At 33.9% G+C, this 10,781-nt stretch overlaps 1 long non-coding RNA gene across 1 annotated transcript; it reads right to left on the bottom strand.

Moving 5' to 3' along the window:
- Positions 1–4,302: 4,302 nt before the first annotated feature.
- LOC110882963 lies at positions 4,303–5,190 on the bottom strand. The gene is made up of 3 exons (XR_002560312.2): positions 5,079–5,190; positions 4,446–4,514; positions 4,303–4,367 (listed from the first exon to the last, which is right to left on the bottom strand). It is a non-coding gene; the product is annotated as an uncharacterized LOC110882963 (long non-coding RNA).
- Between the last annotated feature and the right edge of the window lie 5,591 nt (positions 5,191–10,781).

Raw genomic sequence — 10,781 nt, 5'->3', positions numbered from 1 at the left:
GTTTTGGTACGGTACGGTACATTACGATAGCGGCATGATATACATTGGTAGACAATAAACTATAAAAATAATACATACCGGTACCAATGTTGTTCGATTTGGTACATAGCGATATGGTGTTAGATTATAAAATACAAAAATAGTAAAAAAAATAGCAGTGCCAATACAAATGTTGTTCAGTTTGTTTCGGTACATATTTGTATGATAGCGGCACAATATCCGTTTCAATAGAGTTTATATTATAATGTTGAAAAAATAGACATAGAACGCAAACCAATCGAACAGATATCAACTGAACAACATTGGTACCGTTATTGATATTCGTTTTTATTGATTTTGGTTTATGTAAGGTTTTCTCTTTCGATTACTATATGAGTGTCAAACCCATAACGAACTGAAAAAATATCAATTACCGGAAGAAAGCAATAAATATTCCAAAGATGAGATAGGCGGAGATATAAAAACAAATAGATAAGAAGAGCTGTCAAAGGGCAATGGGAGAAAATGTGAGCTGTACATACTATAATAATAGTAATAATAATAATAATAATAATAATAATAATAATAATAACAATAATAATAATTTATATCCTAAGTCCACTCAGGTTTTCGTCCTATCGTATGTTACATCAGAGAGTATTCAGCTTTTGTGGTAGCACAACGTTTGTCAAGTGGTTGTTGGGGGTATGGTTCCCTGGGAGAACACTCAAGCCAAACTCTGAAGCCAGTGTGAGTCAGGTTAAGACAACATAGTCTGCCTAGCATGGGACAACGGGGCTCTTCAATTTAGAGAGTGTGGTGGCCTAACAAAAGAAAGTTGACATTTCAAAAAAAAAAATTACGAATACATAATGTGATTAGTAATTAATTAGGTAATACTACTGATATTATTGATACATAATATGATTACAGTCTTCAATTTTAACTAACCATCAAAAGATAATATACACTCATTACTTAGGTAATTAATTAACTAATAATAACTATAACTTTATATGTTAGTTTAGAAGTATGATGAAGACTAAGTAATAATTTTTAGGTATTTGTGCTTATTTGATTTATTATTGAATTTGATTTTTTGTAATAGCTTGCGTTTAGTAACTTTTTAAAGCTAAAAAACTGAATATGCATATGTGTATTTCGATTGAATACGCAGGTTTGCATTCAATATAGAGTTCTTTTCGGTGTCGTAGGCTATGAGCGTCGGTACTGTAACGAACTTAACTGATTCTTACCGAGCATTAGTATCTGTATCGCTACTATCGAAGCCGGAACCGGTGTTCATTTTAAGGGTTTTCTATTAATGTAAAAGATGACTTAACTTTTTTTGGTTCTTATATTGAGTGTCAGTACCGTAACGAACTAAACTGATACCAACCGAATTTCCGCCGCGTAACGCGGAGGGAGTCACACTAGTTATACATATTAAAACAAATTCATCATGAACAGTGTTTTTTGACTTTTTAAATAATTGTTTTATTTTTTTAATAATATTTAATTAGTTATATATATAATTAAAACAAAGTCTTCAATTTTTTTATTATATTTTATTTATCATATGTTTTGGTTATTTTTCTAATAACTTACGTTCTATGTTTATTTTTTCGACATTGCAATATAAATTTATTGAAAACGGATAATGTGTTACCATCGTACTAAACCGAACTGAAACCGATTGTTTTTCTTTTTCAACATTGCAGTATAAATTGTATAGAAAACGAATTGTCCTGCCATCATACCAAAAAAGAACCGAAACCGACCTAATAATATATGTATCGGTGCCAATATTTATTTATATTGTTTTTGATAAACTTTTATTTATTTATATTATTTTTGTTTTCAATAAACTGACATCGTATCGCTATTATACCCTGTCCAACATCGCTACACGTACATGTACTCATTTGTATGGTTTATGTTTGGTAATGAATTTTGTTATGCTATCTTAGTTAACCAAACCGAAACCTACCGAACAACATTGGTATCAGTACCGCTACTTATTTTTATTACTTTTGCTTTTAAAAAACTGATGTACCCTACCGAATAACATTGGTACATGTACATGTATTCTTTTTTTTTTGGTTTTTGTTTTCTTTCATTACCAGTACGTGACTAGGGATGAGCATTTGGTACTGGGTACCGGTACCGAATTTCCCATAACGAATTTTTCGGTACCGGTACCCACTTTTTGTGATTTTCTTTATCGGTACTGGGAAAATACCGAATTTTACCTTCAAATACCAGTACCGTACCGGTTCGCGTACCGTATCGATTATTTCGGTACCGGTACCCAGTTTTGGTGAATTTCGGTATCGGTATTTTCGGTACCGGTACCACGCCCATCCCTAACCGTGACGATTTGAACTGATTGATACCGTTCGGATAACATCATGTCGGTAATGGTGTTTGTTTTTTCGTTTCTCTCCATGTAAAACATGTGTTGATTTCTATATCGAGTGCATGTATCATACCAGAACTATAACAAACCTACCCGATACCGATCGAATGCCCACGATCACGTATCTCCGCAACGCGCGGATAAACAATCTAGTTATTTATTATAATGAACTATTTATTTTTAGTTTTGTACTATTTATTATTATTACACTATAAATAAGCAACTTTTTTGTGCATTAGAAGTTGTACTCCAAGCTTCGGGAGTTTTTTAAAAAAAAACTTGATTTTTCACTTTTAACCCAAACATTTCATATTTTGTATTTTAACCCTTTTTAATTTTTTTTTACTTTTAACCCAAAGTTTTCCATCTTTTATAATTTAACACAACACTTTATTATTTACAACTTTGGTCCCCCATACTTTTTATCTTTCGCAAATTTTTCATTTTACGTTTCGTTCTAAATTTTGCGAGTTAACATCTCGTAGCGTGTATGTGAGGTTCAACGTTTTTTGCTCTATTTTTTCATATTTGACAAACCCGTCACAACGCGTCCATTTTTCCCTTTTGAAAAGCTCGCCGCAACGGGGGGGGGGGGGGTCCTAGATCGACTAAGTTATTATTTTCTACGTTTTACGTTTCTGGTTAATTTCTTCGCATTAACACACTGTAACGGGTATGCGTGGTTCAATGATTTTCGTCTGCTTTTCGTTCAGTGTAATTTTTACCATTTTATTTATTTTATTTTTACGATGTTGAGAGTCGATGTTGTTGTGGCATTGGTGTTACTTACTTGGCACGGTTTTACGAACGTTTTTAACCTATTAAATTTTTTACTAATATTTTGTTTCGCTTTACCCCTATACTTCCTTTACTTAAAAACTATTTTTTACGTGCATATTTTATGTACTGGTATGTATAAATATGATTTGGTTCTACATTTCGACGTAAACTTTTTTTTTATAGACGAGTCAGGTTAAATATAATACGTTTTCGTTTAAAAAAACCATTTTTACATGCATATTTTTATGTACGTTTTGGTATAAGGCTACATGGTATGAGGATGATCCTCCCTTGGAGGATGATCCGTCACCTAGGCGCCACATCACCATCCCACAAAATTAGTGGAAATGGGAGGATGATCCTACCCCACCACTTTATTATTTTTTTTTTTTAAATCTTCCACTTTTTTTTTAACATTTAACAAATAAAATAAGAAAATATTTATATACTATTAATTTGAAACATTTGTATGCATGTTTGATTGTAAGTTATGATTAAATGGTTGTACCTTAATCAAAGTATGCATGTTTGATTGTAAGTTATACTTAAGTGGTTGTACCTTAATCAAATATTGGTTGTAAGTTGTGCTTAAGTGGTTGTACCTCAATCAAATAATGGTTTCATTACCTTACCAAATTCAATCTGTTTTGCATGCATGTATGGTTATAAATTGTGCTTAAGTGGTTGTACCTTAATCAAATAATGGTTTAATTATCTTACCATATTCAATCGGTTTGATCCATTCAAAGTTGTGTTGTTTTATTTGTAAACTAGTCTAAGTACCCGTGTGTTACACGGGTGGACCAACAATAATTAATATTATTCAACGCCATCTAAGTAAACATCTTAATTAAATAAACGTTGAACTACAAACATCTTTATCAACATTACACGTAATTGAAAACAAACAAAGAAGACAAAGTTCACAATTTGTTAAACACTTCCTTATAAACAACATTTGATGTTTTATCGGTAGGTTTGCCGTCCTTGTCTAATATAAGCAATTTGACTCCGTTTCTGGATTTTACCCTTGATAAACTCTCTAGAATGCCACCTTAATGGTTGTCTTTTCTATTACCACTTCATCGAATAAAATAAAGAAGAAACTTACTTGCAAAATAAGGGTACCAACAGTGACCTGACCATAGAGAGTGCTAATACTATTCTTTTCCATCAGAAACTTCAAAACCTATGCTATACCAAGACATTTTTAAAATAAAAAATTCAATAAATGGCTTGAATGTTCAATTATGATATGTATAACTACCACTGCTGTTGATGACATGGAGAGAAAGGCCCCGACAAACACACCTTCAGAAGCGTCATCACCACATAACTACAAAAGAAATTGCATGCTCATATAAAATAAGGTGAAGGTGATATCAAGGGTTTTCTAAAAGAATTTTTTATTAGAAAGGGCATTTTTGAAAAAAGAAAAAAAGTTAAGGGTGTTTAATGAACAAAAGTAAGACATTTTTTTAAAATGTTATACAGGACCCGAACTTAATTAATAATCACCAGACTTTTTTATATTAGTTCGCTTCGAGCAAAAATAAACCAAAATACAACACCTTACCGAATTTGAAATCAAAGTTTTGAACTACATCTTGTTAAATATTGGTTAACCTTAAATTTAAGCTTACATGGATTTCACTTGAAAAAACCAAGAATAAACTCTACTAAAACTATTATGTGTAAATGATGTTATGCTTTTAATTTAGAGAACCCCAACTAAAAGGGCATGAACCCATAAAAAGCAACATATTTAATGTAAATTAGTAACGTATAAAATACCATCTAATGCATTGACTATTTGATCAGAAGTTTCGGAAAATGTACATAAAAGTGGTTCGGTAGACCCGAAATGCGCGAAAAAAGATATATGAGTAGAAAGTCTCACCTGAACATAAAGTCCACTCCCATTGAAGCACAGCCTGAACCCCACCACACAGGTAATGAGTAGCAGGAACCATATGAATCGAGTCACGGGTTATATATCTAACCCATACTTGAGGCACTCAACAGCTATGTTAGGAAATTTATGTTGAATTGTGTCTCGAGCTTTATGACTATATCACATTTTTCCTACTAATTAAGCTCAAAGAGTTCACTATCTTCAGGTTGAAAAACAGCTCTCTTTGACCTCGTAACTTAAAACTGTATCTCACTTGGAGAAAGCTCCAACTTTCCCAACTCTACCATTTTAGGCCAACTTTAGAAAAGTAGTAATTGTGGTAGTTATAATCGGAAACTAAAAAACGTGCTCCTTACAATTGTACAAAGATACTGATAAGAGCAACTGTATCATGTCTACTCACAAAAGTGGTTGAAAGTAGTTAAGTGGCATAATATTCAGTTCTGTACAACCCTTGTAACCAGAAATTAACATTGATTAGGAATGACTTATGAAACTGCTTATCTTGTCTGCTTATTTCCATTTGACATAAGCAATTGGACACCAGAACAAACTACTTTGAACCCCAACTTACAAATAATCAGATCAACAGTTTTTAAAGCAATCCAAAACCGTACACATGCCAATCCGGGCCGAAACGGATCATTTTTAGTACATGTAAAACGGGGTAGGCTGCATTGGGTTGGCCGACCAAAACAATCATCAAATCCTTTTAAAATTTAGGAGATTAAATCATGTGTTGAGGATGATCACGAAAATGGTATTATTATAATATCTTAATCTTTGAATAAAACCAATTATGAGGCTCTATGCATTAAAAATAGGTTTTGAGCCAATTTCAACCTATTTGACCCGTTCCCTTTTTGTTATTAGCATTTACCCTGTAGTATTTTGAATTTGCTCATTGCAGGTTCAATAACATCTAAAATGCACTCCTCAACCACTTCATCAACATGTCTAAGAAATGATGAATCGTATGCTTCCTCTCATTCTATATCAACAAATGGTGACACCGGGTGTCAATATCACACCTTTAGAGATAAATTTTGGATCTAAATAAATAAATAACAAAGATCAAGCTCAGATTCTAACCAGAGTTGCAGCAATTCCCTTTGCCAGATGGTGTAAATCCTCCTTATGTGCGCGTCAATGGCAATTGCACCAGCCTCAACAAAGAAGACATGAAGGAGTGTTTAAATTATACCTTGAGTGCCATGTCATCAATCCCCTTTGTCATTAAAACAACATTAGCTCCAGCCTTTAGAAGCTTCTTAGTGAATTTAAATCGCCTTGTCTAAACAAACATATGCCTGAAAATCCTCAAAAAATGAACTTTAGTATGTTTTTTCTAACATAAGCTGCAACATCCGTTCCACCAAGCTCATCAAAAATTTGTTAATATAAATTTTAACTATTAATGAGAGGAATTTATGATTCAACTATCATTAAGCATGAATATATAATAACCCATTTTCAACATATTAATGAGAGAAATTTTGTTGTCACACAAACAATCTTTAAAGCATTTTTTTTTAATCCAGATGACATGCCAATTGGGTACCTTGGGGCTCAAATCTGCTTTGGTAACTTTAAAATATCCCTTCTGCTGGACCACAACTCCTCATACATTTTCTACTATACCACGCCATGAGATGTTAAAAAACAGATAACAAAAGAAAAAGAGATCTATTTATATCACTGGTCAACTTACACGTAAAAAAGTGCTCATATTATTTTTTTCGAAAGATATACCAGACCAGTATAACAAATTAATAAAACATCTATCCTAGAAGCAGCTGCAACAGAAAAAATGTTAAAAGTGTCACTTCATTAATAAATGTACAGACTAAAGATTTTCAGGAAATAAAAAAAATCAACCTGAAGATGAGATATACCACACTAATGCTCCTTCGGACACAAACTTCTGCATCTTTTACATCCAAATCTTTGTAAAACGATGCCACGACAAATCCAAAATAAAAAAAATTGCTGGTTATACAGCTTTCCTAAACAAAAAAAAAAAAAAAAAACAGTAAGAAGATTTATAGTATTCAATTAGGGATGAACTGATACAAATCAGGGTTTATAATCTTTAACAAAAACCACAAAATTCGGATTTCCGCCCAACATAAACAATAAAATAGATGAAATCGCAGTACACATAAACAAATCTCATCTAAGAAATACAAATAGACGATTCGATAGAAAAATTATAAGGATATAGGATATAAAATTACCGACTTTAAGATGAATCGCTAATAGATGAAACAAAAGCCGACGAATCGAATGAAAGAAGAAGCGGCAAGGTAAATTATAGAATTAGATCTAGGGTTTTTCATCTGCAACATCATATAGAAAGGAATGTGTAATCTGTTTATGGAAAAAAAACTTACCTATTTCCAAAAGGAAAGAAGATTGTAGGAGAAGGAACAGAGCCATATGCGTGTTTTGATTTAGAGTTTTAGAATAAGAGGAAGTGTAATCGTTTGCCGCTCAAAGGGAAAAAAGAGGAATCAATCACATGCCACGTGGCATCAAGTAGCCTAAGAATAGAACAAATGGCATAAGTTTGTTTTGTTTTATTATAAGGTATAGATTATTATTATTTATAATAATCTAATTAATTTAGCCAAAATCTTGTATAAATATCATTTGCAACATATTGGTGCAATGGTTGTTGTAATGTATGCCTTATGGTTTTTATACCGGTAATGATATATATTATATATAGATTACGATAAACCTGTCAAACAGGAAAAAATAGACGCGGGTTCGTCGTAACGCGCGAGTCCTAGATCAACTTAGTTATTTTATTCTATGTTTTATGTTTTGGTTTAATTTCTTCGCATTAACACCGCAACTTCAGTGTCGGTGGTCGCTGACAGTAGTGTGGCATTAGTGCTCGCCTCCGCCGCAACGCGCGGGGGGGGGGGGGGGGCTTAATACTAGTTTTCATTAATATTAAACAACATTACATAAACTTTAAAAAAAATCCTAATAAATTAAAAAAAAGCATAAACTTAAAAAAAACTAAGCATTAAAAAAATATTAAAAACAACTACTAGTCTTCGTCCTGCATGTGGTCGTCTGGTTTGTTTTGAGCGTTGTTTCAAATGTACTCCACCAAGTCCTCTTGTAGGTTATGATGTGTGTACTCGTTACGTAGAGAGAACATGTTCCAATCTTGTTGTTCCAAACTAACTGGAACAGAATTTCCGGTAGACGCGTTTTCGTCGTACTCGCATATCGCTCTACCTTCGTCTTCAATGACCATGTTATGAAGGATGATACAAGCGTACATAATGTGGCATAACCTCTTTGGTGTAGCCGAACGTGCTGGATGTTCAATGATCTTGTTCAATATCTGTTCTCGCACCCTCTTGATACTTCGCAAATTTTTTTTTCGTCTGTCGGATGCGGAATAGTTTTAACGATTGTCGAGTACGTTGGGTATATTCCATTTGCAAGGTAGTAACCTCGCCTGTATTCAACCCCCGAAACCGTAAAACTTGTGTCTGGACCTCTTCCCGCCACTACATCGTCAACTATCTGTGACTGGTATATAATGTTAAGGTCATTAAGCGAACCAAGTAGACCAAAAAAAGCATGCCAGGTCCAGAGATCCTGTGACGCAACAGCCTCTAGAATAATAGTGGGATGACCATGATCTCCCCTAGTATACTGACCTTGCCAGGCAGTAGGGCCGTTCTGCCACGGCCAATGCATGCAATCAATGCTCCCGAGCATTCCTGGGAAATCATGTCTTTGTTCGTGTGCTTGATATAATTTTTGAACGTCGTTTGCGTTGGGTCTCCGCAGGCATCTCTTGCTATATAATTTGACAACCCATTCGCAAAACCTGTGCAAACATAGACGTGCGGTTCTTTCGGACATCCTTAAATACTTGTCTAATGCATCGGGTGCGTAACCATATGCCAGTTGGCGAATGGCCGACATATATTTTTGTAAATTAGTGAAACCCCTTTCCCCCTAGCGTCGTATCGCAGTGTAAAAAACGGATCAGACTGGGCCATGTCGTCTGCGATACGTAAAAAAAGTCGACAACTCATTCGGAACCGACGCCGAAACATCTCGTCTGTGTATACGGGTTCGTCGGCAAAATGATCGGCCATTAGTTTATCGTGGGCGGCTATATATTTAAAACGAAAAATATATGAAATTAATTATAAAATACAGTTTCAAATTTAAATAAACATACGGATAAAATAGTAAAGTACCTTCTTTGTCTCGGTTTAATTTTGTTCGTCTAGTTAGCCGTTGTGACGACACTTATCATCCGCCATGAAGATCTGAGCCGCGTACATAATCATATTTTCGAAAAATGCGTCATTCTCTTCCGAAGATGATGAATACCACGTAGACGAAGAAGATGAAGAAATGGAAGAAGGTGAAACCATGGTAAATTTTGAGAGAGAGATGGGGTGGTAGTGGGTAAAAATGGTATAAAAATTGTTGAGTTTATATAAAAAGAGAAGAGTGTTTATAAAATGTGAGAAAGATATGAGATTGTAGTGGGTGAAAAGGTGTGAAAAATGATGTAAAAGTGGTGAGAATTTATAAAATTTGGAATGAATTTGGTAGATATTTAAAATATGGCCGTTGGAATGTAAAATGTGAAAAGGAATTTAATTTCTTTTTATTCAAACGGTCACAAGCTCTCGAAACCCACACTTTTTTGTCCTCTTCTGCTCCGTCTCAAACGTCCACTACTCGACGCTCCGGACGAGGACGGGGAGGGGGGGGGGAGCATGGTGTTTGGTTCGTCGCCGGTCTGGGACGGAGGGGGACGTCCCCCGTGCCGTCTAGCCTAAATTCAAGTTGTTCTACGTTTCGACGTAAACTTTTTTGGGAAATGATTCAGGTCAAATATAATATGTTTTATGTTTATTCTATCTATGTTTCGTAAAGTTTGTTTCGAACCGAGTGGAGTCAAATTATGGTTTCTTTTTCTACCTTTTTTTTTTTCGAAAGCTCTAACTAATCCCTTTCGATTACAGGTGCATATTTTCCTTCATACCCGTTACGTTTTCTATGTATGAGTTGGGTCACATATAATACGTTATGATTGTTCGATATGAATTTGATTTACTTTACGTTTGATCCAATCACAATGCTTATAAAGGTTACATTGAGTTCAACAGGATACGTCGAAATGTGTGTTTTCATATAGTTAATGCATCATATAACGTTTGGACTAATCCATTTAATGTTTACGATGTACCCGTGTCGCAACGCGGGCGGGTCTTAACCCTAGTTATTTTAATATTTTAAAGTATATAAACAGTATAAAACTCTAAAATTTTCAATTTAAACATTAAAGGTATTAGAGAGTTAAACATTAAAGCATCGAATGGGTTACCTATTTCTACTTATCAGATTTTCCAACATAATTACACAATTTTTTTATGGAATCTAAGCGTTTTGAGTGTCCATCTGAACCCTTATAAATGATATCCATTTCGTTAAGTGCAAGTTTTTTCTATCTCGACTTAAGCATATATGCCATTTTGCATTGAACTACCCCAATATATCTGCTTTTTAATTGAACATTTTATCAAGATTAGTAGTAATATCTCTAGGGTAAAGTTCTTGTACAAATAATCTTAACATACTAAACATACAAATTGAAGGAAAACTCAAAAAGACAAGGTGGCATTTTTGTAATTA

This window comes from Helianthus annuus, chromosome 10, assembly GCF_002127325.2.
Source record: "Helianthus annuus cultivar XRQ/B chromosome 10, HanXRQr2.0-SUNRISE, whole genome shotgun sequence".
Taxonomy (NCBI): domain Eukaryota; kingdom Viridiplantae; phylum Streptophyta; class Magnoliopsida; order Asterales; family Asteraceae; genus Helianthus; species Helianthus annuus.
This window is presented reverse-complemented; position numbering and strand designations above follow the sequence as displayed.